Source organism: Chiloscyllium punctatum, chromosome X (assembly GCF_047496795.1).
Source record: "Chiloscyllium punctatum isolate Juve2018m chromosome X, sChiPun1.3, whole genome shotgun sequence".
Lineage (NCBI taxonomy): Eukaryota > Metazoa > Chordata > Chondrichthyes > Orectolobiformes > Hemiscylliidae > Chiloscyllium > Chiloscyllium punctatum.
In genome coordinates this window covers 29331437-29354584 of record NC_092791.1, presented here as the reverse complement: position 1 = coordinate 29354584, position 23148 = coordinate 29331437, and the positions used below count along the sequence as shown (strand labels likewise).

General features: G+C 42.6%; 1 protein-coding gene across 12 annotated transcripts in view; it reads left to right on the top strand.

The window, feature by feature from the left end:
• The window catches only part of LOC140471320 (sodium channel protein type 8 subunit alpha-like), a 512936-nt gene that overhangs the window by 21833 nt on the left and 467955 nt on the right, over nt 1-23148 (top strand). The gene's annotated exons all lie outside the window — the stretch shown is intronic.

Below are 23148 nucleotides of genomic sequence, written 5' to 3'. Positions count from 1 at the left end.
ATATGGCTTGCACATATTAGGAAAGGGATAAGATGGATGATCATTGTAGAGTTTAGTGACTGAAATATGAATGAAACTTAAAAATTGAACCTACTATTATATCAATGTCAGTCATCGTTATACCAAGACAGAGATGCCCCAATCAAAACAGGGGGTTCTTGCTAAGTTGGATGTGATGCTTTGTCACAATTAAGTCATGTTTCACAATCCCATTTTTTTTTTGTTTCATGTTTGCTGGTAGTAGGAATAAAATATTTTGTCTTTGAAACCATAGTTTATCCCAGCGATGATGATGGCCTCGAACATTCACTGCAAGATGAAAGTAAACAATTGGATTCATTTTCTTAAAAGAAAACCCCTAGTATAAGAATTGGACCGATGATGGACAAAACTGTAGCTTTTAATTATTTTGCTCATAACAATATTTTTTACAAATTCTACAACCCATTTTAAATTAGCCCATGACATTAGCTAGGAAATTTAAAATCGGCAACAATTATCGTTGCTTCACCAACCCTCCCTTCCTAAATCCAACTCCTCCATCCCAGCTGGGTGCCTTTAGAATGGCACATTCTCTGCTACTCTGCAAAAAACCCCAACCATTTTTGACTTATTAGACAACCACAGTGTTTGTCCTATTAAGTTGAAAGGATTTGAAAATCATAGTCGACAGATTGCCAACTCTTACGAATTGTTTTCTTTTTCATATAATGTCAGTTCATCAGACCTTGCCCAGGTAACCTTGTTTTCTGGTGATGTTTCCCTCCATAAAGTGTTATTACGTTGGTTGGATAAAAACATGGCTTGATTTTTTTACAAATTAAAAGGGCATCAACTGAACACATTTGCATTTTGACTTGAACCTTTTCCTGTCAGGATGTTCATGTGTTGTGCCAGTGGCTAGGACTTGAGAGAAAACCAAGTGTGGGAACAGGACTGAAGATTTGAGATTTGTTTGATATAAAATTGGAGCTAGGATTTTGTGAAAAAGTCTGTTCACTTTTACACTGTGGCATTGTAAGTGCAAGTAGAAAATGGGAATGCAAGGAATGGTATCAATATTGGGTAAGGAATATTTTCAATCTTGTTTTCAGTGGATTGAGTAGAGCAGGACCAACTCTCAGTTAGCAAACTTTATTTTCCACAAAGAATTATTTGAGGCATCAAGAGATTCTGCAGTTGTTTTATCATTGGACCTGGGTTCAAATCTACTCCAGGCTGATGGGGTGAAAGTCTCTGCTGGCTGTAAGAGTATGGATTAAAATGAATTCAGACAGTCTCAACCCAGTTCTAAGTGAGCATGGGCCTGAGCACAAATGGCTCCTGACTTGTCAATTTGTCAGCTTGGTTCCCAGTGACAACAGGTTCTTAATACGAGGCCAGGTTCATAAATTAACCATAGTTGTGAGTAGCCCAAGATGGAGCTTGGAGGGAATGGAATGTGGTTTGCTGAGGTGCCCCTGTATTTTCTGGATTGGTCAGGCCTTATTTACCCAGTAGTAGGTATGCTTGTAACTTTTTATTGGGGGGGAGGGTATGTCATGCTGCAGCAAGTCAGGGCTCCCATATGACTCTCGTCATAAATCAGGTAGCATCAAAAAATATACTTTATTGAGAACTGAACAATCTGTGTCTTCTTCCATGCAGTTTAGTGAACCACATTCATCTGAAGTAACAGATCATTGTAAATATCATAAAGAGATATATGGACACGAGCGAGTGCCATGCAGCCCTTTCTCATTTCCCTGAAATATACTGAAGTCATTCAAGTGAAATTTCAAGTCGAATTCCACCTGTAGTTTTAAACTGACGGTCCACACTAGTGGCATGGATTCTGCTCACAGTGGGTGAAGGCCCAATGTGTTTGGTGCCGCCAAGACTGAAAAGGGGTTAGCTTAAAGCTAATGGTACGTGGTTGGTGGTAAACTTGCTTATTGCGGGTTTGCAAATTTATAGAAAGAAAGGAAGACCAAGGGAGCAAAGTCATTGCACAGATCGTGGGATCCAGATCCAGAGCGACAGCCACCATGAATATAGTTTTAATTTATGCTTGGCCATGCTGCTGAAACTTAAATTTAGTGAGCCAGTACTCGAGCTCAGGAGACTTGCAATCGAGTTGAATTCCTTTTTCTTCTGCATGCTGTGTTGGTAGAGATAAGACAAAAAAAAACTGTCACCATTGTCACCATCAGGAAACGCCCTGTTACCTGATTTTTCCTCGAAATTTGTAAATTTCACAACACTTATAGAAGCATAGAAAATCAGAGCAGGAGTAGGCCATTCAGCCCTATGAGCCTGCTCCACTATGATCATGACTCATCACTCAGCCCAGTACGACTTCCTCTTCCTACCTTTCGATCCCTTTAGCCCTAGGAACTATAACTCCTTCTTGAAATCATATGTTTTGGCCTCTACTACTTCCTGTGGCAGAGAAGTCCACAGGCTCCCCCACTCTCTGGGTGAAGACATTTCTCCCCATCTCAGTCTGAAATAGCCTACCCCAGATCCTGAGACTGTACCCTCAGTAAGGTGAGATTGTAGCTGTGTGATATCTATTGTGAAAGTATACAGTACTCTCTTAAATGAACTTCTGCTTGGAATAGAATTGCTTTTTAAAATGAATGTCTCCATTCAGTTTTTAACGAAATATGGTCCCAAGGTGGAAGATTGCTAAGTTAGCTGTGATTTTTAAGGTTGGAAAATGTCACAAATGTTGCAGCAGGAGATGCGGATCTGTGCTTGGAGTTGAGAAGCAGTATTTTAATGGCATTAAAAGGTTTTGATCTATATTCTGTGATGAAGTACCTGAGCTGGGACAGATTCTGATGCTGAGCACTTGGAATGGGGATGCATTCCATTTGCTCCATAAACATCCTTTACCTTGATGCGAACTGATTCTGTTTTTTTCCTAAACTGCCTTAAATCTGAAGCTGTGCAAGTTCTAACAATTATTGTGAGATGAAAGACACACTTAGCTTGCAGGTGTCTGCCAGAGATCAGCAAGAGGCCTTAATAGATTGGAATAAACTTGTTAATTGAACTCAATAGAAATCTCTGTATGATGGAAGGTTCACCATTTTCCTTATCGGTTGGCCATAAATATGCATTTTGTTGTGCCAGAGCAAAACGTTAGATAGTTCATAGACCACGGATATATTTTTAAGTAACAACTGGGTACGTTTTCTCTCGGTTTGCACATGGTCATGGGGCTTTGCAGAGATTTTTGGTCCTAATTTATTTGGCTTGGATTTCACCGACAATGTGGAAGTTATAGTCACAATTATAAGAACAGCAGTAAATAAGTTATGGAGGCTTGAGACTATATCAGAATGCAACACCAAAAATGTATACTTATGTAGAATCGTTAACATAAGAAAGTATCGCGAGGTGTTTCTTGGGACATTATAAAACAATAAAAGTGGGGAAGGGAAATGGAAGCCCACTTTTGAATCCAGAAAATTGATGGGAATGGTCAGCCTATTAGTGTCAAACCAAGTGACATGAAGGGCTATTCGGGCAGGTAACCAGAAGCTTGGTCAAAGAGGTTAGCTTTAAGGAGCGTATTTAAGGAGGAAAAGGAGGTAGAGAGGAGGAGAGTTTTAGGCAGAGAATTCCAGAGTTTGGGGTTCAGCTAAAAGCATGACCACCAATGATTGAGCAAGTAAATTGCTAGATGCTCAAGAGGCCAGAATTTGAAGAGAGCAGGGATCGCATAAAGTTGTGGTATTGGAAGCGAGGGAGTGTGTGTGTGTGTGTGTGTGTGAGTGAGAGAGAGTGTGTGTGTGTGTGTGTATCTCTGAGTCAAGCAACATTTTGTGTTTCAAATGTAAAGTCAAAATATCATTTTATAATGGCAGATTTCTGACGATGAAAGAAATCTGTTAGTGTATTCCTGCCAGCTCTGTATCCTGATCCCCCTTGCTACTTCTTGGCACTATCTGTTTTCCTCTTGTGTGACCTAGACCTCATTTTCCCACTTTGGTTTGTTTGCTTGCTTAAGTTCGCCAGTCTGACTGTTGCTTCTACTCTCAAAGCAACCCATTTTATTTCAGAAGAAGGGTCACTAGACCTGAAATACTAACTTTCCTTTCTCTTCACAGATGTTGCCTGACCTTCTGAGTTTCTCCAGCAATTTCTGTTGTTCCTTTTTGTTTTGTTCTAAGGATGCAGAATCTCTTTCTGAAGTTGTCACCGTAGTGATTGTAATGAGGTCATCCAGGTGGATTGGGGATTTCCTGATTGGGGCTGTTAAGCTGGTTCAATCAGGGAGCCCTGGCTGACAGATATAAACAAGAATGTCAGAGGTTCTGCTCACTCTGAGAGCTGGCTCTGAGGGAGCTGGATCAGTGTCAAGGACTCTCCATGTATAAATAGAAACATATCACAGAATCCCTACTGTGTGGAAGCAGACCATTCAGCCCATCAAGTCCACACTGACCCTCCGAATAGCATCCCACCCCCACCTAATCCTGTAGCCATGTATTTCCCATGGCTAATCCACCTGGCCTGCACATTCATGGACACTATGGGCAATTTAGCATGGCCAGTTCACCTCACCTGCACGTCTTTGGACTGTGTGAGGAAACCAGAGCACCCAGAGGACACCCACACAGACACGAGGAGAATGTGCAAACTCCACACAGACAGTTGCCCAACAGTTACCACTGAGCCAACATGCAGCCCCTGTCAAACCTTTGAAAGAAACTTGTATGTTTCAATAATATCACCTTGCATTCTTCCAATTAGCAAAACGTATGAATTTAATGTGCTCAATCTATCATCATAGCACTGGCCTTTGAGTTGAGGAATCAATGGATAAATGTGAATACAGGTGCTAGTGTCTCCAGAAACCTAATTAGGTCATTGCTGTGATAGACTGGTTACAAGTCTTGATATTATGTATGTGACTCACCCTGAATGCTATCCCGGATCATTTTAAATCCAGAATTATTCCGGAAATGGTGACCAGCTTTTCCAGTTTGAATGAAACTTGCTCCTCATACCAGCCCGGACACCCTCGCCAGGCTGACTGAGCTTGAGGAACACCATTTGAGTGAAGGCAATTGTATAGCCTCACTCAGGGCATATCCTGAATGGAGGGACTCTAGGCCAGCCCACAGCAAAGCCCCAAAACAAAGGCCAGCCTCGGCCAAACGGTTAACATTTTCTCAAGGATCTGGGCCGGCAAACCATTCTAGTGCTTCCTGTATGGAGACTCGAGACAGCAAAAATGTCCCACTGGACCTAAATGAGATAAGTGAACTCAGAGGCTGGTATCCAGGAGAGTGCACACCCTGGAAAGCCCACCTACATCTGGTTTGGAGCAGTTAAATTGCTTAACAACATCAAAATCAGAACCAATCAAAATAAACATCTGGTTAACTGGTCACCCGGTTCTAATGGGGGTTGACACTGGCCCGGCTGTATCAGTGATCACAGAACCAGTCTTTAACGGAATTCGCTCTGGATTCCAATCCTTAAGTTAGTGCAGGACCTCAAATAGGCTGAGAACCTATAACGGGGAACCCTTACTGATCAAGTTCCAGTCTCCTATGAGAAGCAGCTGGTTCAGTTCCCACTGATTGTAGCTAAAATGCTCGGGCCCAAGATTGATGGGGTGAAATTGGTTGGGAAAGATGCACCTTGAGTGGCTCCATGTTTTTTTCAATTAGAAAATGGCTGCCTGAGTGAGGTCCTAATTGAACACCTGGAAGTTTTTCAGGAAGGTCGAGGGACTATTAAATGAGCCAAGGCCACCTTGCATGTTGACTAGGAGGCAATTCCGCGATTCTGTGGGACCCACCTTACGGGCAAAAGTAGAGTCAGAAATCAGGAGGCTGGAAAGGGAAGGAATCATCAAACCAGTCCAGGTTGTGGAATGGGCAGCACCGGGCGTACTGATGGTGAAGCCTGAAGGGTCGGTTCCCCCTTGCAAGGATTTTAAACAGATGGTAAACTATTTGTTCTCATAGATAAATACCCAATCCCTCACACAGAGGGCTTATATGCAAAGCTGGCAGGGTGACTGACCTTTACAAAGCTGGACATGAGGTATGCCAACCTGCAATTGCAGTTAGATGAGGATTCCCAGAAGTATGCTACACTTAATACCCATAAGGGTTTGTACCAATATGCGAGACTGCCATTTGGCTCATCAGCCTGTGCAGTTTTTCAGTGGATGATGGAGAATGTTTTACAAGGTCTCCCCCAGGTTGCCATTTATCTAGATGATGTGCTAATAACAGAGAAGACCAATAAGGAGCACTTAGACAACTTGGACATAGTCTTTCGATGTTTCTCCCAGGCGGGCATGCACCCTAGAAGAGAAAAATGTGTGTTCCAGGTACCCCAAATGAATTACTTGAGCTACAGAGTCAACAAGACTGGGGTTACACCTGCTGGAAGATAAAGTGAGGGTGATCAAAGGTGCCCTGGCTCCTCCATCTGTACCGGTCTTTCTTTGGGCTGGTGATGTGGCCTCCATCTTGACACCCTTACGCCTACTATTGAAAAAGTGGTCAGCCTTGGAAATGGCTGTGTAGTCAAGCCAGGGAAGTGAAGAAACAGCTATCATCCTCTGAGGTGTTGATGCACTATGATCTCAAGTAACATCTGGCATTGACATGCGATGCCTCCCCGTACAGCATTGAGGTAGTATGACTCATACATGGCCCAATGGAGAGGAACACCTGATGGTCTATGCATCCTGGACTTTGGCTAATGCAGAGCCTAAATGCACCAGATAGAGAAGAAAGGTTTGGCAATCATATTTAGAGTCAGGAAGTTCCACCAATACCTTTATGGACATAAATTTATCATAATAATGGACTATAAATGTCTGCTGTTTCTACTTAAAGGAGACAAGGCAGTGCCAACAAAGACAAAAAGTACCTCTAGCAGCTTCCCCCCCCCCCCCCCCCCCCCCCCCCCACCGATTCGTGGGAATGGGCAGGTAAACCCTGGGCTCAGTTACACATTAGCTAATGCAGGTCCTTTCACAGGCTCAATGTTCTCAGTCATTGTAGATGCCATTCAAAGTGGTTGGACATACAAAACGTTTATTCGGGGTGATGACGATAGAAAAACTACGGGCATCTTTTGCAATGCACAGACTGCTGGAAGTGTTGGTCACAGATAACAGGCCATCGTTTACCAGCAGGGAATTTGAGTATATCCTCAAATCAAATGGTATTTTTCATATAAGGACAGCTCTATAACAGCCATCATCCAATGGTCTGGCAGAAAGAGCACTCCAAACTTTAAAGGCAGGCTTAAAGAAACAGCCTACAACTTCACTAAGTCCCAAACTGTCCCAGAGCCCCTCGTGCAACTACAAGGAGAGCTCCAGCAGGATTGCTAATGGGGAGAAGACTCCACACCAGGTTAAATCTGATCTTCCCAGACCTGGGGAAGGGGGGGTGAAACAGCATCAGGAACACCAATACCAGGCACAACACGTCACTAAATGAGAGAGACAGTTTACTTCAGGGAATGAAGTTTGGTGTAGGAACCACAAGAATGGCCCTGCATGGGTAAGACGTGTGGTTAACAAGAGATCAGGTCTATTGATGTATAAAGTTTGGATAGGTGCGATGGTCTTGAACAAGCACATGGGCTATATGAAAGCTGCAAAAACACAAAAGGTGTGGAAGTAGAACACACCCAGCTCCTCCATATCCGTTCTGACTGTTCTAGACCCCATGGGTTCTCCCTCTCCATCACTGGGTACGAAAGATGACCTACTGTGCGTTACATGCCACCTGTATCAGAGGCAGAGTTGGAGGAATCTCACCCGGTGCTGAAGCACCCCATGAGGGGCTGCAAAAAAACAGGAACTGGCCGATAACCTCAGACTCTGAGTGGGAGGGTTGTCGGGATTGCAATGAGATCAGCCAGGTAGACCTCAGAGAATATGAGTTCCCTGCTTGGGGCTGTTAAACTGATCCAATCAGGGAGCCCTGGCTGACAGATGTAAACAGGAGTGTCAGAGGTTATGTTCAGTCTGAGAGCTGGCTGTGAGGGAGCTGGATCAGAGTCCAGGACACTCCACGTAGAAATAAAGGGGGGACTTGGTGACGGTATGCTGGCCTCGGTGGAATTATTTCAACATTGTTTGTTTGCTTGCCTTGTTGAAGCTGTTCATTTCCTTCGGAAGTGGCTTGTTCACTGTTTATCCTCTTGAGGCTAGCCTTTTCTCTCCATGGCTGTTGCACTCCTTCCTGAGATGATCTATTTCCTTCTCTGAACTTGCCCTGGTTACAGCAGCGTTAAAGTTATTCAGTTTATTTTCTGGATCCTCCTTTTAATCCAAGTTCTCTCTCTCTCTCTCTCTCTCTCTCTCTCCCCAGGTCACCAACAAAAATCACAGAAAAATTGACTTCCTTTGAACCAAAAGTAGTCATTCTATTAGTTCTTGGTGAAATTTCTGTCCTTAAATAAGATCTATGTGGACGCAGTGCTTTCTTTTTGCATCTGCAGTCCTCACTATCTCCAAGTTGGTTTTGCATGAATCCACGACCATGGCGTGTGTTGGTGTAGTAGTAATGTCACTGGGCCTGTATTATGCCTCAGGCTAATGTTGTGGAGATATAGGTTTGAATCCCACCTTAGCAGATGGTGGAATTTGAATTCAGTAAATGTAAAAGCTAGGCTAATGGTAACCATGTCGGTTGTTGTAAAAACCCATCTGGTTCACTGATGCCCTTCAGGGAATGAAAGCTACTGTCCTTACCTGGTCTGGCCTACATGTCACTCCATATCCGCAGCAATATGGTTGACTCTTAACTGCCCTCTGAGCAATTCAGGGTGGGCAATAAATGCTGGCCTAGCCAGTGATGCCCACATCCCATGAATGAATTAAAAACAAATCTATTTACCCGAATGAGGAAATGCCTTGGATGGGCCAGCTCTGATTCTGTAATCGTTACCAACAGCATCTTTCATGTAAAAGAATGTTGGCGAAAGATATTACAAAAATATACTCAAATATAATGAGCATGTAAGAATCTCCATTCACTCGACAAACCTGGTCTCACAATGGATGTCTAAGAGAATGTCTGTCTGGTTTTAATATGTTCCTCAAGTTGTGTTTGCAGGCTGTAATTTGAGAGCACATTGTATTTAAGTACGTCCATGTCCAGCATAAATTGTGACTTTCCTCTTCTCTAAATGATAAACAGTGCAGGCCCATACAACTGGCCTAAAATGGCCTGGTCAAGCTCAATTGGCTCAGCATGAGGATTGAATGTGGGATCTGGCTGGTCAGTGTTGTTGAACTGTTTGCTGCACACGCTCATGCCAGCGGAAGAGATGTACAGGGAATGCCATTCGTCTTGTTGCAATACAGAATGTATTTTGGATGATTGCCATTGTCACGTGGAGGGGAAATTGGAAAAGTACGCTTTTTGTTACAGAAAGCTAGCGGGAAACATTGGAATCAAATTGTCATGCAAACCACAAGTGCTGGAGAAACTCAGCAGGTTTGACAGCCTCTGTGCAGAGAAAAACAGAATTAACGTTTCAAGGCCAGTGCAACCCTCCTTCAGAACTTCTGAATTTGTCTTGTTTTCAAATGTCCAGAATGGGAAGTTTTAAAATATGAACAATGGTTATATATACAAACCTTGATGGAGACGAGCGTAGTCTCATTCAATATGGTTACCTTTATTTTAACCTTCGGATTTAGAAAGAACACAGTGGAATGCAGTTGGATAGTGAAATATATATAAAGGGAGGGCAAGTCCTGCAGTAATGTCATTGATGATTTATGAAGCCTTTTACATAGTCAGCTGTTTTGGATACAGTGGTACAGGCTATCAGATTCTGAAAGTGCCCCAAGATACTAAGGTGCAGCCTGACTGTCCAAGTCGATGTTCTCTCAATGTTTTGACCAACATTCCTCTCTGAAACAACACCATCAAAAGCAAACAATAGTTTGTTTCGTTGCTATTGGTGTGACCTTGCTGTGTGTGGAGCAGTTGCCAGGTGACTTGACAAAATGAGTGGCAGCACTTCAGAGAAGCTCAGTCTGAAGTGCTTCTTTGTGCACTATATGCCCGAAACGTCGATTCTCCTGCTCCTTAGATGCTGCCTGACCTGCTGCGCTTTTCCAGCAACACATTTTTCAGCTCTATAACTTAAGGAAGATTTGTTATGGCGCGATATAAATCCTAGCCCTTTACTAGCAAAATCCTATTCAGCCTTGGTATTGAACGAAGAGAGATGCAGAGAAAATTGACTGGCAGGTTTGCTGGCAAAACAACATTTGCCATTTTGTCCTGCAGATTTACTGTAATCGTTGACAGCCATCTTTAGGCAGGCAGTGTTCAGATTTTGCTCCAATAATATGGTCTTTTAATTTTGTTTCCTGAGGCCGCAACCTGTTTATTTAGTGCAACTTCATGTGGGAACTGTGAAATTGTTAGATCAAAGTGTCATTTCAGTTTCCGTACATTTTGAGATCATCTAAGCTGACATAGGTCAGCTCTTTTTGACACTAATTTGAATGCATAGACATTCTTTTGTCAGTTAGGTAATCCTGTTTGTTCTCATTAATGTTTTATTGCATTTGTGACTTATTTAAAGAGATGATCTCAGAAAGTGAAATGACAAAAGGCATCTACGTTTATCTAATATTTTTAGAGCCCTTTTTAGTATGTGTGGGATCAAATCTGGCCAGTACGTTCAGGCAGAAATTGATATTTTTAAAAAAATGATAAGAGGTTGAAGCCCAGTATGTATTAAAAAAATACCAAATTATTAATGAGAACCTTGTACTCAAAATGGTTTTCACTTTTTTTTGTTTTGCTTGCGCCAGGCTAATAATAATACTTTTGAACAATTGTTTTACTCCAATACAAATAGTGGACGAAAACACACAGGACCATCTGTGTCGTAAGCTGGAAATTGCATCTGTGTACAAGGTGCTGAAAATGTGTTGCTGGAAAAGCGCAGCAGGTCAGGCAGCATCCAAGGAGCAGGAGAATCGACGTTTCGGGCATAAGCCCTTCCTCATTCCTGAAGAAGGGCTCATGCCCGAAACGTCGATTCTCCTGCTCCTTGGATGCTGCCTGACCTGCTGCGCTTTTCCAGCAACACATTTTCAGCTCTGATCTCCAGCATCTGCAGTCCTCACTTTCTCCTCTGTGTGCAAGGTACTCACTCACAACTTATCACCAGCCAGGCAGCTGATTTTGCAGACTGTCTTTCTGCCTGTCATTGTTTGAACTCAGCTTGATTTCTCTGCCTGCCCAGAATTGCCTTTCATTTATGATCTCTTTCCTTTAATTCTTTGTTTTCAACCTTATCGCTCTTCCTTCCACCTGTTCCCCTTTCTCTCATCCATCTTTCTTTTTTGCTATTGTCTTCCTTTCTTCCACTTAGTTTTTTTCTTCTGATCCCCTTCTCTGCCACACCCTCACTTGCTATGCCCCCAATGTCTATCGAGTGCCTATCAACCTCTTCTGTGTCTTCCCTTGCTACATGCTGTAACTTTCCCTGCTGTGACTTCTACTTCACAATACCCTTGCCTGTCCTCAATCTTTCTTTCTCTCTCTCTTCTCTTTCCTTCTCTTGTCATTCTTCTCTTGTCTTTTTTCTCCTCTCTTCTCATTCTCTCTCCTCTTTCTTCTCTTTCCTTCTCTTGTCTCTCTTCCCTTCTTTCTTCTCACTCTTGACAGGTTGAGACAGCATTACCATGGATTTACGAAAGGGAAGTTGTGCTTGACAAATCTGCTGGAATTCTTTTAAGGATGTAACTCGTGGAGTTGATGAGGGGAGCCATTGGATATAGTTTACTTGGACTTTCAGAGGCTTTTGATAAGGTCCACCATAAGAGATTGGGGACAGTGTACTGACATAGATAGAGAACTGGTTGGAAGATAGGAAACAGCGTCAGAATGAATGGGTCTTTTTCTGATTGGCAATTTAGTGGAATGAAAGTGGATAGACTGTTTCCAGTGGTTGAGAGATACAGAATAAGAGACAAGATGAATTGAGCTTAAAAATGTTTGCAGAGGTGGTTGTGAGACTGTGAGATACTCTTGCTGAGACAGAGGTAAGGAGGAACATTCGAAACTAGTTTGAGGAGGTGGCTAGGTTAAGGTAATAAACGGTTTGGGGAACATGCCACACTATAGGAACGATGTGAACACATTGGAGAGAGAGAGGACAGGAGGGATTTACCAGAATGGTTCCAGGGATGAGAAACTTCAGTGAGGAGGAGAGATTGAAGACGGGACTGTTCTCCTTGGGGAGAAGAAGACCGAGAGGGAGATCTAAGAGAAGGTTCCAACATCATGGGGGGAGGGGACTGGACAGAGTAGATCGGGAGAAACTGTTCCCACATGGAAAAGGATCAAGGACGAGAGGGGCAGAGTTGAAAGGGATGTGCAAATGAAGCAAGGGTGAAGTGAGAAAATACTTCTTAACTCAGCAAATAGTTAGGGTCTGGAATGCACTTCCTGGAATTATGGTGGAGGCAAGTTCGATTGGAGGCATTCAAGGAGGCATTGGATGGTTATTGGGATAGAAATGGTGTGAAAGGCACGGGGAAAAGGCAGGAGATTGGCACTTGGAAATGACATTCACTTGAAGAGCTGGTGCAGGCATGATGGGCTGAATGGCCTCCTTCTGTACTAACAATTCTATGATGACAGGCAAGTATGATTAAAATTATCTGCTCAAAGTTTGTGCGAAGATTTGTAGCTCGGGTGATCATTGTTGTGGTTGTGTTCGCCGAGCTGGGAATTTGTGTTGCAGACGTTTCGTCCCCTGGTCTAGGTGACATCCTCAGTGCTTGGGAGCCTCCTGTGAAGTGCTTCTGTGATCTTTCCTCCGGCATTTATAGTGGCCTGTCTCTGCCGCTTCCGGTTGTCAGTTCCAGCTGTCCGCAGCAGTGGCCGGTATATTGGGTCCAGGTCGATGTGTTTGTTGATAGAATCTGTGGATGAGTGCCATGCCTCTAGGAATTCCCTGGCTGTTCTCTGTTTGGCTTGTCCTATAATAGTAGTGTTGTCCCAGTCAAACTCATGTTGCTTGTCAACACGGGACAACACTAGTCCCACTACAGCCTTGAATGATATAACATTTAAAGTGCCTCATCCAAGTATTTTTCAAAGGTTGTGAAGTTTCCTGCCTCAACTACCCTCCCGCACCGTGGGGAAGCACTTTTCCTCAAAATCCCCTCTAAACCTCCTGTTTTTCACTTGAACTGATGTGCCCTTATTCTCTTATCTGTTGACTAAGGGGAACAGCGGCTTTCTATTCACATTGCGCATGCCCCTCATAATCTCATACACCTCAATCAGGTCCCCCTTCAACCGATTTAGCGAGGGATATAATGTGGGAGCAGGGCTAGTGGGTGATTGAGGATCTGGAGGAAAGAATGGTCTCTCTCGGGAGGCAGAAAGGAGAAAGGAAGATGTTGGAGTTCTGAAAAATATGGAGGCTGATGGAGGTTTAAATGAGAATTCTAACGGAAGGGTCCACTGTGTGGTTGGGGGTGATGTGGAGAAAAGGGGCTGCGAGAAACTCCTGGCTAAAGAAAGTGGAGGCAAAGGTGATAGAAGAGTGCAGTGTTGTGTCAACCTCCAAAACTATCGAGGTGGGGGTGGAAGGGTGCTGACAGTGAGTCATTGCTACAGAAGAGAGAAGTTGAACATGCTAATGGTGACATGTTGGTATTAAGTATCATTTAGCACCTGACTAATATAGCCTGGTGTAGAATCATTGACTTCAAATAGTGCACTCCATACTGCAATGGCAGTTGCCAAAAGAAGGGAAGCAGAGAAAAAAAACAAAGGAACTTGACACCTCATGACTTGAGGATGTCCCAGAGCTCCACTCATTTCTCCTTCTTCTCTACGGACCTTTCAGTATTTCTCTAAGTGTTTAATGAATTCTTCTTTATGTGTTGCAATTGACTCTGCTTCTCAATAGCCACTTGTGGTAATTTACCCAGCATCTTTCTCACCCTTCACGTGAAAAAGTTCCTTCAGATCCTTCCCTCCCAGGCCTTGTGCTTCTCCTACTAACCTTAACTGGTCTACCCTTTGTCACCACGTTTTGTTACCACATTTCTTCTCCAAATGCAGCTGAAAATACTCCCTTTACTTTTAATCCAGTCCTCTGTTTTCTCCCTGGTGAAGTACTAATGATTCTCTGCAGCAATTTTCCCATGTCCCTGGTATTATTTCTATAAAGGTATTTCCAAAACTGCATATAACACTGTGCAGTATCTTGAATAGATTACTTCCTTGGTTTTGTATTCCACATTCCTGCTTATAAACTGGAATCCCATTGGTGTTTTTAACATTTTCCCTCCACCTACATTTCTGTTTTTGACAATCTGTATATCTCTCCTTACAACAAACCCTTCCCACAATTTCAATCTGTTTATACATGTGGTCTCTCCACCCTAATACCATTTACGTTTAGCATGTCTAGTCTGTATCCTCGTTTGCAAAACATACTCCATTTATCTGGGCTGCATTACATTTGCTGCATTCTCTGCCCACTCATCTATAATCTCCTTCAGAGTTTGAGATGTCTCTCAATTTACTGTTATTCCCTCATGCACATCTTCAAATCTTTTATATATGTGAAAGACAGAAAAGGGCACAACCATAAATCCCTGGGGCACATCGCTATTATCTAAGTCACCAACTAAGTAGCTGTCTCATACCTATGTAGTGCTGTCACCCATCTTTTATACGATGAGCCTTAACTGTTTTAAGGTCCACTGACATGAATACAGCACTGTGCATTAATCATTACATGTTTATACCCCTCCATTAAATTGTATGGCTGGTCATTGATATCTGGCAAAAGAACATGCTTGTGTGTTCCTGCTTATTTGCTCCAGTACTGAAAAGTTCATGGGATGTGGGAGTCACAGGCTAGGCCAGCATTTATTGCCAAGAAGATTGTTAAGAGTCAACTCCATTGCTGTGAGTCTGGAATTATATGTAGCCTAGATCAGGTGAGAGTGGCAGATTTCCTCCTTTGAAAGATGTTAGTAAACCTAATGTGTTTTTACGGCAATTGACAATGGTTGCCATTAGGCATGCTTTTCATTTCAGATTCTTGATAAAGTTCAAATTTCACCATCTACCATCATGGTGGGATTTGAATCCATGTTCCTCAGTGCATTAGCCAGAGGTTCCCCACCCCCACCCTCCTCTAGCTTATCTCTCCATGCTTCAGGCTCACTGCCTTTATTCCTGATGAAGGGCTTTTGCCCGAAACGTCGATTTCGCTGCTCGTTGGATGCTGCCTGAACTGCTGTGCTCTTCCAGCACCACTAATCCAGTATTTGGTTTTCAGCATCTGCAGTCATTGTTTTTACCCAGTTCTGGATAACTGGTCCAGTGACATCAATACTTCACTGAATCACAGAATTGTTGCGACACAGAGGAGGCTGTAATGCTTTGATTGTGCCTGCACCTGCACCCCACATCATTGTGGTGGGAAGTTAAAATGTTAAAAATTCCACATCTGAATCCAAACCACCCGGGTATCCGGTTTTAATGATGGTAGTGGCATCAGGAGTGGGCCACAAATCTGCTCTCTTGAGATGGGCTACCTGCCTCCATTTTAACAAGGTTTCAATATTTTATTTGTTTGGACCTCTGAGGAAAACTCAAGAGCTAAAAGGAGATGAGAAATGCTGAAAGCACAGGCAAGTACATTTCCAGCACTTCTTGTGGGCCAAGAGGAGCAGGAGTGTTTCCTAGGGCCAACAAATTAACCAGTAAACCCTGGCTTGAGTCCTGCCTCTGTGCCTCGATGACAGCTGATGCCCTTAATTTTCAGCCTTTTAGCCTGAGCCTCCTTGTTCGTTCTCTAGTGGGTGCGTTGCTGGCAATTGTCATCATTTCCCTGTACCACTGACAACAATGGAGAGCTACCAGCCTCTGTGAGGGTTGGATTTTCACTACAGGACCCTTAATCCCAGGTAAGGCCTGATGGTGGCCATATAATGCAGTGGGGTCCTGCTAATTCTCTAATGGCGGACAAGATTCCGTGGTCTAGATTAAATTCTGCTCCGTGTCTTTGCGTCCCTCCACCAATTCCAAGGTGCCAGCACTGAGATATGCAGGGGAATATCGGCCAGCTTGACTATTATCCTCAAATTGGCAGAGGTAGCCATGAAGAAGAATTAATAGAGTGTGTTCAGAACCGTTCCCTAGAATGTTTTGTGGATCCAAAAATGAATAAGGCTTCTTTGGATTGATAATGTGTAACATGATAGGTTGAACAAGCGATTTCAGTGAAAAAGATTCCCTAGGAAAGTGTGACTGTAACATGGTAGAATGTAGCATTTAGTTTGAGAGTGAGAAGCTTTGCTAAACTTAAATAAGGGTAATTACAAAGGAATGAGCTTGTTGATGTAGACGGGGAAAGAGGTTTAGCAGAAAAGACAGTTGAGGAACAATGGCAGACGTTTCAGAAATCAGTTCCAAGTTTCACAGCTAAGACATATCCCAGTGAGGAAGAAGGATTCTAGGATGGAGATAAGCCAATCATCACTAACCAGGGCTGTTGATACTTCTAAATGTAAGAAAAAAAACATGCAGTCTGGCAAAGATTAGTGCTAAGCCATAGATTGAGAAAGTTTTATAAAACAACCAAAGATGACCAAAACAAAAGGGTGAAAATAAATGTTGCGGGTAAACTAGCCAGAATTATAAAAAGAGATCGGAAGAGCTTCTTCATAATATATGAAAGAGTTACCATCAGCTCACTAGAGAATGAGGCTGGGGAAATAATAATGGGAACCATACAGTTAGGTAATAGGGAAAACCAATAGAATGTTAACCTTTATTTCAAAAGAAATGGAGTATAAAATAGGGAGATCTTGCTAAACTTATACAAGGCACTAGTTCGGCCACACCTGGAATACTGTGAACAGTTTTGGTATATTGTTATTTTCTTTTTTTAATCTATCTGTCTATCTATGTCTGTCTATCTCAGGAAAGGTAGACTGGTATTGGAGACAGTCCAGAGAAGGTTCATTCGGCTGATCCCGGGTATGGAGGAGAGATGGAGCAGATTGGGTCTGTACTCATTGGAATTTTGATGAATGAGAAGCAACCTGATTGGGACATGCAAAAGTCTTAGGGGACTTATGCATAATGCAGAAAGGTTGTTTCCCCTTTTGGAAGAGTTGAGGATCAGAGGGCATAATCTCAGAGTAAGGGATCACTCGTTTCAGACAGGGATGAGGAGGAATTTTTTTCTCTGACGGGAGTGAATTTATGGCATTTGTTGAGGCTGCGTCTATTAAATATATTCAAAGTCAAAATAGACAGATTTTTAATCAGTAAGGGAATCAAGGATTATAGGGAAAAGGCAGGAAATTGGGGTTGGGGATTATCAGATCATCCATGATCTCATCAAATGAGTGAGCAGACTTGATGGGCCGAATGGCCTGCTCTGCTCCAGTGCTGCTGCTGGAATAAGGACAGTGACAATAGTATTCAATCCATGAATGACATTCTTAATTTGATCATACATGAGTGAAAGTAGCAAAGGAGCATCTATAATGTCATACCCCAGCAAGATTCATGTCTTCAGACATTCGGGAGCTGAGACTTGTTGAGTTAGTCAGCTAGTAGACATGTAGATAAAAGCAAAATGCTGCTGATGTTGGAGATCTGACAGAAAAACAGAGTACTGGAGGAATCAGCAGGTCAGGCAGCATCTCTGGAGAGAGAAACAGTTAATGTTTCAAGTCTGGTAAGATAGTGGACCGCGAAGAGGGTCACCTCAGGTTACAACAGGATCTGGACCAGATGGGCCAATGGGCTGAGAAGTGGCAGATGGAGTTTAATTCAGATAAATGCGAGGTGCTGCATTTTGGGAAAGCAAATCTTAGCAGGACTTATACACTTAATGGTAAGGTCCTATGGAGTGTTGCTGAACAAAGAGACCTTGGAGTGCGGGTTCATAGCTCCTTGAAAGTGGAGTCGCAGGTAGATAGGATAGTGAAGAAGGTGTTTGGCATGCTTTCCTTTATTGGTCAGAGTATTGAGTACAGGAGTTGGGAGGTCATGTTGCAGCTGTACAGGACATTGGTTCGGCCACTGTTGGAACATTGCGTGCAATTCTGGTCTCCTTCCTATCGGAAAGATGTTGTGAAACTTGAAAGGGTTTAGAAAAGATTTACAAGGATGTTGCCAGGGTTGGAGGATCTGAGCGACAGGGAGAGGCTGAACAGGCTGGGGCTGTTTTCCCTGGAGCGTCGGAGACTGAGGGGTGACTTTATAGAGGTTTATAAAATTATGAGGGGCCATGGATAGGATAAATAAGCAAAGTCTTTTCCCTGGGGTTGGGGAGTCCAGAACTAGAGGGCATAGGTTTAGGGTGAGAGGGGAAAGATATAAAAGAGGCCTAAGGGACAACTTTTTCACGCAGAGGGTGGTACGTGTATGGAATGAGCTGCCAGAGGAAGTGGTGGAGGCTGGTACAATTACAACATTTAAGAGGCATCTGGATGGGTATATGAATAGGAAGGGTTTGGAGGGATATGGGCTGGATGCTGGCAGGTGGGACTAGATTGGGTTGGGACGTCTGGTCTGCATGGACGGGTTGGACTGAAGGGTCTGTTTCTGAGCTGTACATCTCTGTGACTCTATGATTCTATGAACTGTAGGAGGCTGGAGAATGATATTTTTCTGTGTTGCTGACAAAGGGGAGGATGAGTGAATGAACGGATGGCAAGGGTGCTCAGAACAAAAGAGAAAATGAGTTTTACTGGTAGTAGAGAATCAGTATAAAAGTAGAAAAGGTGTTTTTGGTCGGCATTAATCGCAGAAAATAAGTCAGGTCTGCTGACAGCAATCCCATGCAAGCAAGGCTTTGCTGGTGGGCAAGGTGTTGTAAACAGTGTCCTCCATTTTGATTATGTTCTGAAGTTGTTGAGCTCCGTGTTAAGTTCTGAAGGGGTCGCAAAATGCCCAAGCGAGGAATGAGCTACAATTCCTTCAGCTTGTGTCGATCTTTGCTGGAACACTGCAGCAGGGGTAGGATGGAAACGTTAATATTGGAGCAAAGTGGTTATGCAGTGCTGCCGAATGACCTTCCATCAGTTTTGGGTGTAATCCTGTTCTATAAATAATTGATGCCTCTGCTTTTTTAATTCCCCCCTTCTCCCTTACTCCTTGGTCTAAGCACACTCAGCAATAGTTTTCATTTATGCAGTCACTTTGATTCCCTTACAGATTAAAAAATCTCTCTATTTCAGCCTTAAATCTATTTAATGACCTAACCTCAACAGGTCTCTGCAGTATAGAATTCCACAGATTCACTCCCCTCTGAGAGAAGAAATTCCTCCTCATCCCTGTCTTCAAAGAGCGATCACCTCTTCTGAAATGATGCCCCTCTGGTCTTCGACTCTCCTACAAGGAGAAACAACCGGTCCAAATCTATCCTGTTGAGTCCCCCAAGAATCTTGTCTGTTTCAATAAGGTTGTCACTCATTCATCTCAACCCCAGTCTACTCAACCTCTTGTCAGAAGAGAGTCCCTCCATATCTGGTATCAGCCAAGTGAACCTTCTCTGGGCTGTCTCCAATGTTGATAAATCTTTCCTTAGATAAGGGACCCAACACTGTTCAAAATACAAAGATTGACTGTCAGAGAATAGAGAGTTGCGCTATCCTGCTAATGCAATTTTTAAAATTGCCCACTAGTTAAGCTGCCTTCAGTGGTAATCTTTGAATTTTCCCCTTCCTTGCAGAGAAATTACCTGACTTTTTTTTAATTTGTTTATGGGATGCGGGTATCACTGGCTGGGCCAGCATTTATTGACTGTCCCTAGTTTCCCTTGAGAAGGTGAGCTGCCTTCTTGAGCTGCTGCAGTCCAAATGAGGATTGCAGCATTGCTGACATTCGGAATGTTAGCAATGTGTAACTCTGGGGCTCTTGTGGTGCAGTGGTTGTGTCCCGACTTCTGAGTCAGGAGGCCCAGGTTCAAGCATGTTTTAATATCTCTGAACTGGGTGATTAGAAAATAACTAATTCTGTTTAATACACCATGTGATCATGAATCATAGAATGTTAACATTACAGAAACAGCAAGCAGTTAGTGAGGCAAGGGCAGTCAATTCTGCTATGACACAGTAGTTCCGTACTCATGCTATCCTGTGTTATAAGAAAGTCATGTAATAGCAGCACCATTTAAACTAATGGGGCCAGAATCACATTATAACCTATACACACTTTAAAAGTTTCTGCTTTAGAAACAGTGTCCCCAATTCGTCAATCATGTTATAGCGAATTTGCATTAATGAAGCGCACGTTATAGCAGAACAATGTGTAGTATGTTAGCTTTTGTTACAAAGGGATTGGAATACTAGAATAAAGAAGTATCACATTGCAACCAGATGAGGAAGGGTGAATTGAACCCTCTTTTCAACCCCCTACCAGTCAGTTGTACAATATCTTTTGCTTATTTTCGAGTGTAGCTATTTATACATCAAGTAAAGATGTAGATAACTCAATCAAAATCATAAGCCAATTATAAATTTTGTTTGAGTGAAAGAGAAATTTTATTTTATACTAACCCTGAGGAGGGTGAGGAAATGGTGCAAACACACAGTCAGACATGGATAAGATGGATAAAAGGGAGATGAAGAATAAAGCCAATGCAGTTTTAAGGTCCTTTGAGTTCTTGAGGTGTTAGATTTTAACCTGAGACCACTGTTATTTAATTGTTGACTCATATCCTTAACAATGGTGAAGATTGTAGATGTCTTGTAGCTAAGGACAGAGAGAGTCTTCCAGTTCTTGCTTACAAATCTGTTTTCCCTCTCTCTTCTGCTGGAGCTGCTTGAAATTTAGTTCAGTATGTAATCTTGAGTCTGGTTCCATTGTCTTTCAAAATTGGGTAACTTGTAGGTGAGCTATTCATCTGCAAAGATGTGAAGTTATCATGTAAGTGTGAGTTAAAACAGAAGATGCAAATTTCTTGATGCTGATTCAGAACCCTGGTTTTGATATCTTTAGATAAAATGTTAGCTTTACTACAGAAAGCTTCATTGATTCTAGATGGGTCTCCTGGACTTGCCCCAATCTGTAGTCAGGTGATTCTGGACAGTCATTTCAGGTTAGTATTTATCCTTTGTTTACAATAATTTTACTCTGTGAAAGATCTCTGGTATAACAATCAGCTGATGGAAGTTAACATTTGCACATCCATATTTACCACTATTATACCACGTACCAGAATTAAACAGGGCATTTGTGAGGCCACATTTGAACCACTCTCTGTAGCTTTGCCCTTCTTTCCTAAGGAAGGATACAGTTGCCCTTGAGGGAGTGCAACATAGATTCAATAGACTGGCTCTTGGCATGAGGCATTGTCCTTTGCGGAGAGATTGAGTCAGTTATGCCAATATCCCCTGGAGTTTAGAAGAAGGGAGGTGAGCTCACTGAAACAAATAGGGCTGACTTTTCTTAACTCTGCATGTCCAGCCCAGGATAAAGTGACCTTGAACTTTTATTTCAGAGTGATGGGCTTCCCTGGGAGTCAGGCCAGGGAACCCCAGACCAAGTGCGGATGGTGGGGAGGTCTGCTTCTCTGCACTAGCACAGTTAGAAATTAGAAAGAAAGTAATCAAATGAAAATCATACCTCCAGTCACCTTGCCCATCCCATAAGAACCTGAGAATTAAGAACAGGAGTAGGCCGTTCAGCCCCTGGAGCCTGTTCTGCCATTTGATACAATCATGGCTTAATCTCATCTCAGCTTCAACTCCATTTTCATGCTCGTTCTCCATAACTTTTCAACCCGTTACTAATAAAAATTCTGTCAATCTCCTCCTTAAATTTACTCAGTGCCCTGGTATCCACCACACTCTAGTGGGAGTGAATTCCACAGATTCACAACTCATTGAGAGAAGTCATTTCTCCTCATCCCTGTTTTAAATCTCCCCCCTTTATTCTAAAACGATGACCTCTCGTTCCAGATTCCCCCACATGAGGAAACATTTTTCTACATCTACTTTGTCAATCCCATTTTTGCATCTTATATACCTCAATTAGATCTCCTCTGATCCTTCTAAACTCGAGAGAATAGAGGTATAAACTACTCAATCTCTCTTTATAAGGCAAACCAGTCATCTCTGGAATCAATCTATTGAACCTTCTCTGAACTGCCCTAATACAATTACATCCCTTGTCAATTAAGCTCTCACTGCCTTGCCCCACTCCCTATGCCACTCCCATATATATCACTTACCCAACTCTCATGGTACTTTATAGTTCCCACATTGACTCATGCCAACCCATGCCTCTTACCCACCACCTTTTGACTTTGAACCTACCACGCTAATTCACTCAATATGTACCATGGGCAGATGTTAGGATTGAGCTGAGATAGAATAATGTGTGTGTATTGCAGATTATTTCTTTTTTAGAAGTACTCTCATTTACAAAAGCAAACACTTTATCTAACTTCATTCAACTATATAATCCCTTATAATGACAAATATGTCATTAAAGTGCACAACCCCTTCTAACAGCAACAGTTAGGATTCATTATCCCACTTCAAGGAAACGCTCACCACTTCGAGCAGTCAATAAAACATGTGAAAAGGCAGGCACCCTACTATGATAATGGAAGGTTATGGAATCGTGTCATGCAGCACTAATTCAATAATGAAAGTCCTTCGGCTGATGTCAGCAGACAGAGTGAAATGGGAGACAGTGATTTAAAAAAAAAACTCCAGACAGTTCTTTCATAGATTTAAATGGCAGGAATTTTAAATGCTTTGACACTTTTGTCAGTTCCTCTTTATAGCCTCCCTCAACAGTTCTAAGTAGCATATGTACTTTTTACAATCATGCCAACTTTTAACAATCCCAAGGGCACCTTATCTCTCTAAATGGGGACATGACCTCTCTGAAAAATGACAGTGTTTCAGACACCCAGGTTCCCAAAACCACATGCATGGAAGCAACTACTTCAGGAAATGAGCATTGCACAAATCCTGACTTACTTCTTCTTTTTTACTCTTGCAAAAATGGTAGATGCTGAGATTAGGAGTGTGACTTTTGATTTTTGGCCATTTGCGTTCTTTTCACACTTTGTGAAAATCCAGGCCATAAAATTCTTGAGGGTAAAATTGTTTGACCTGGCTCGAGA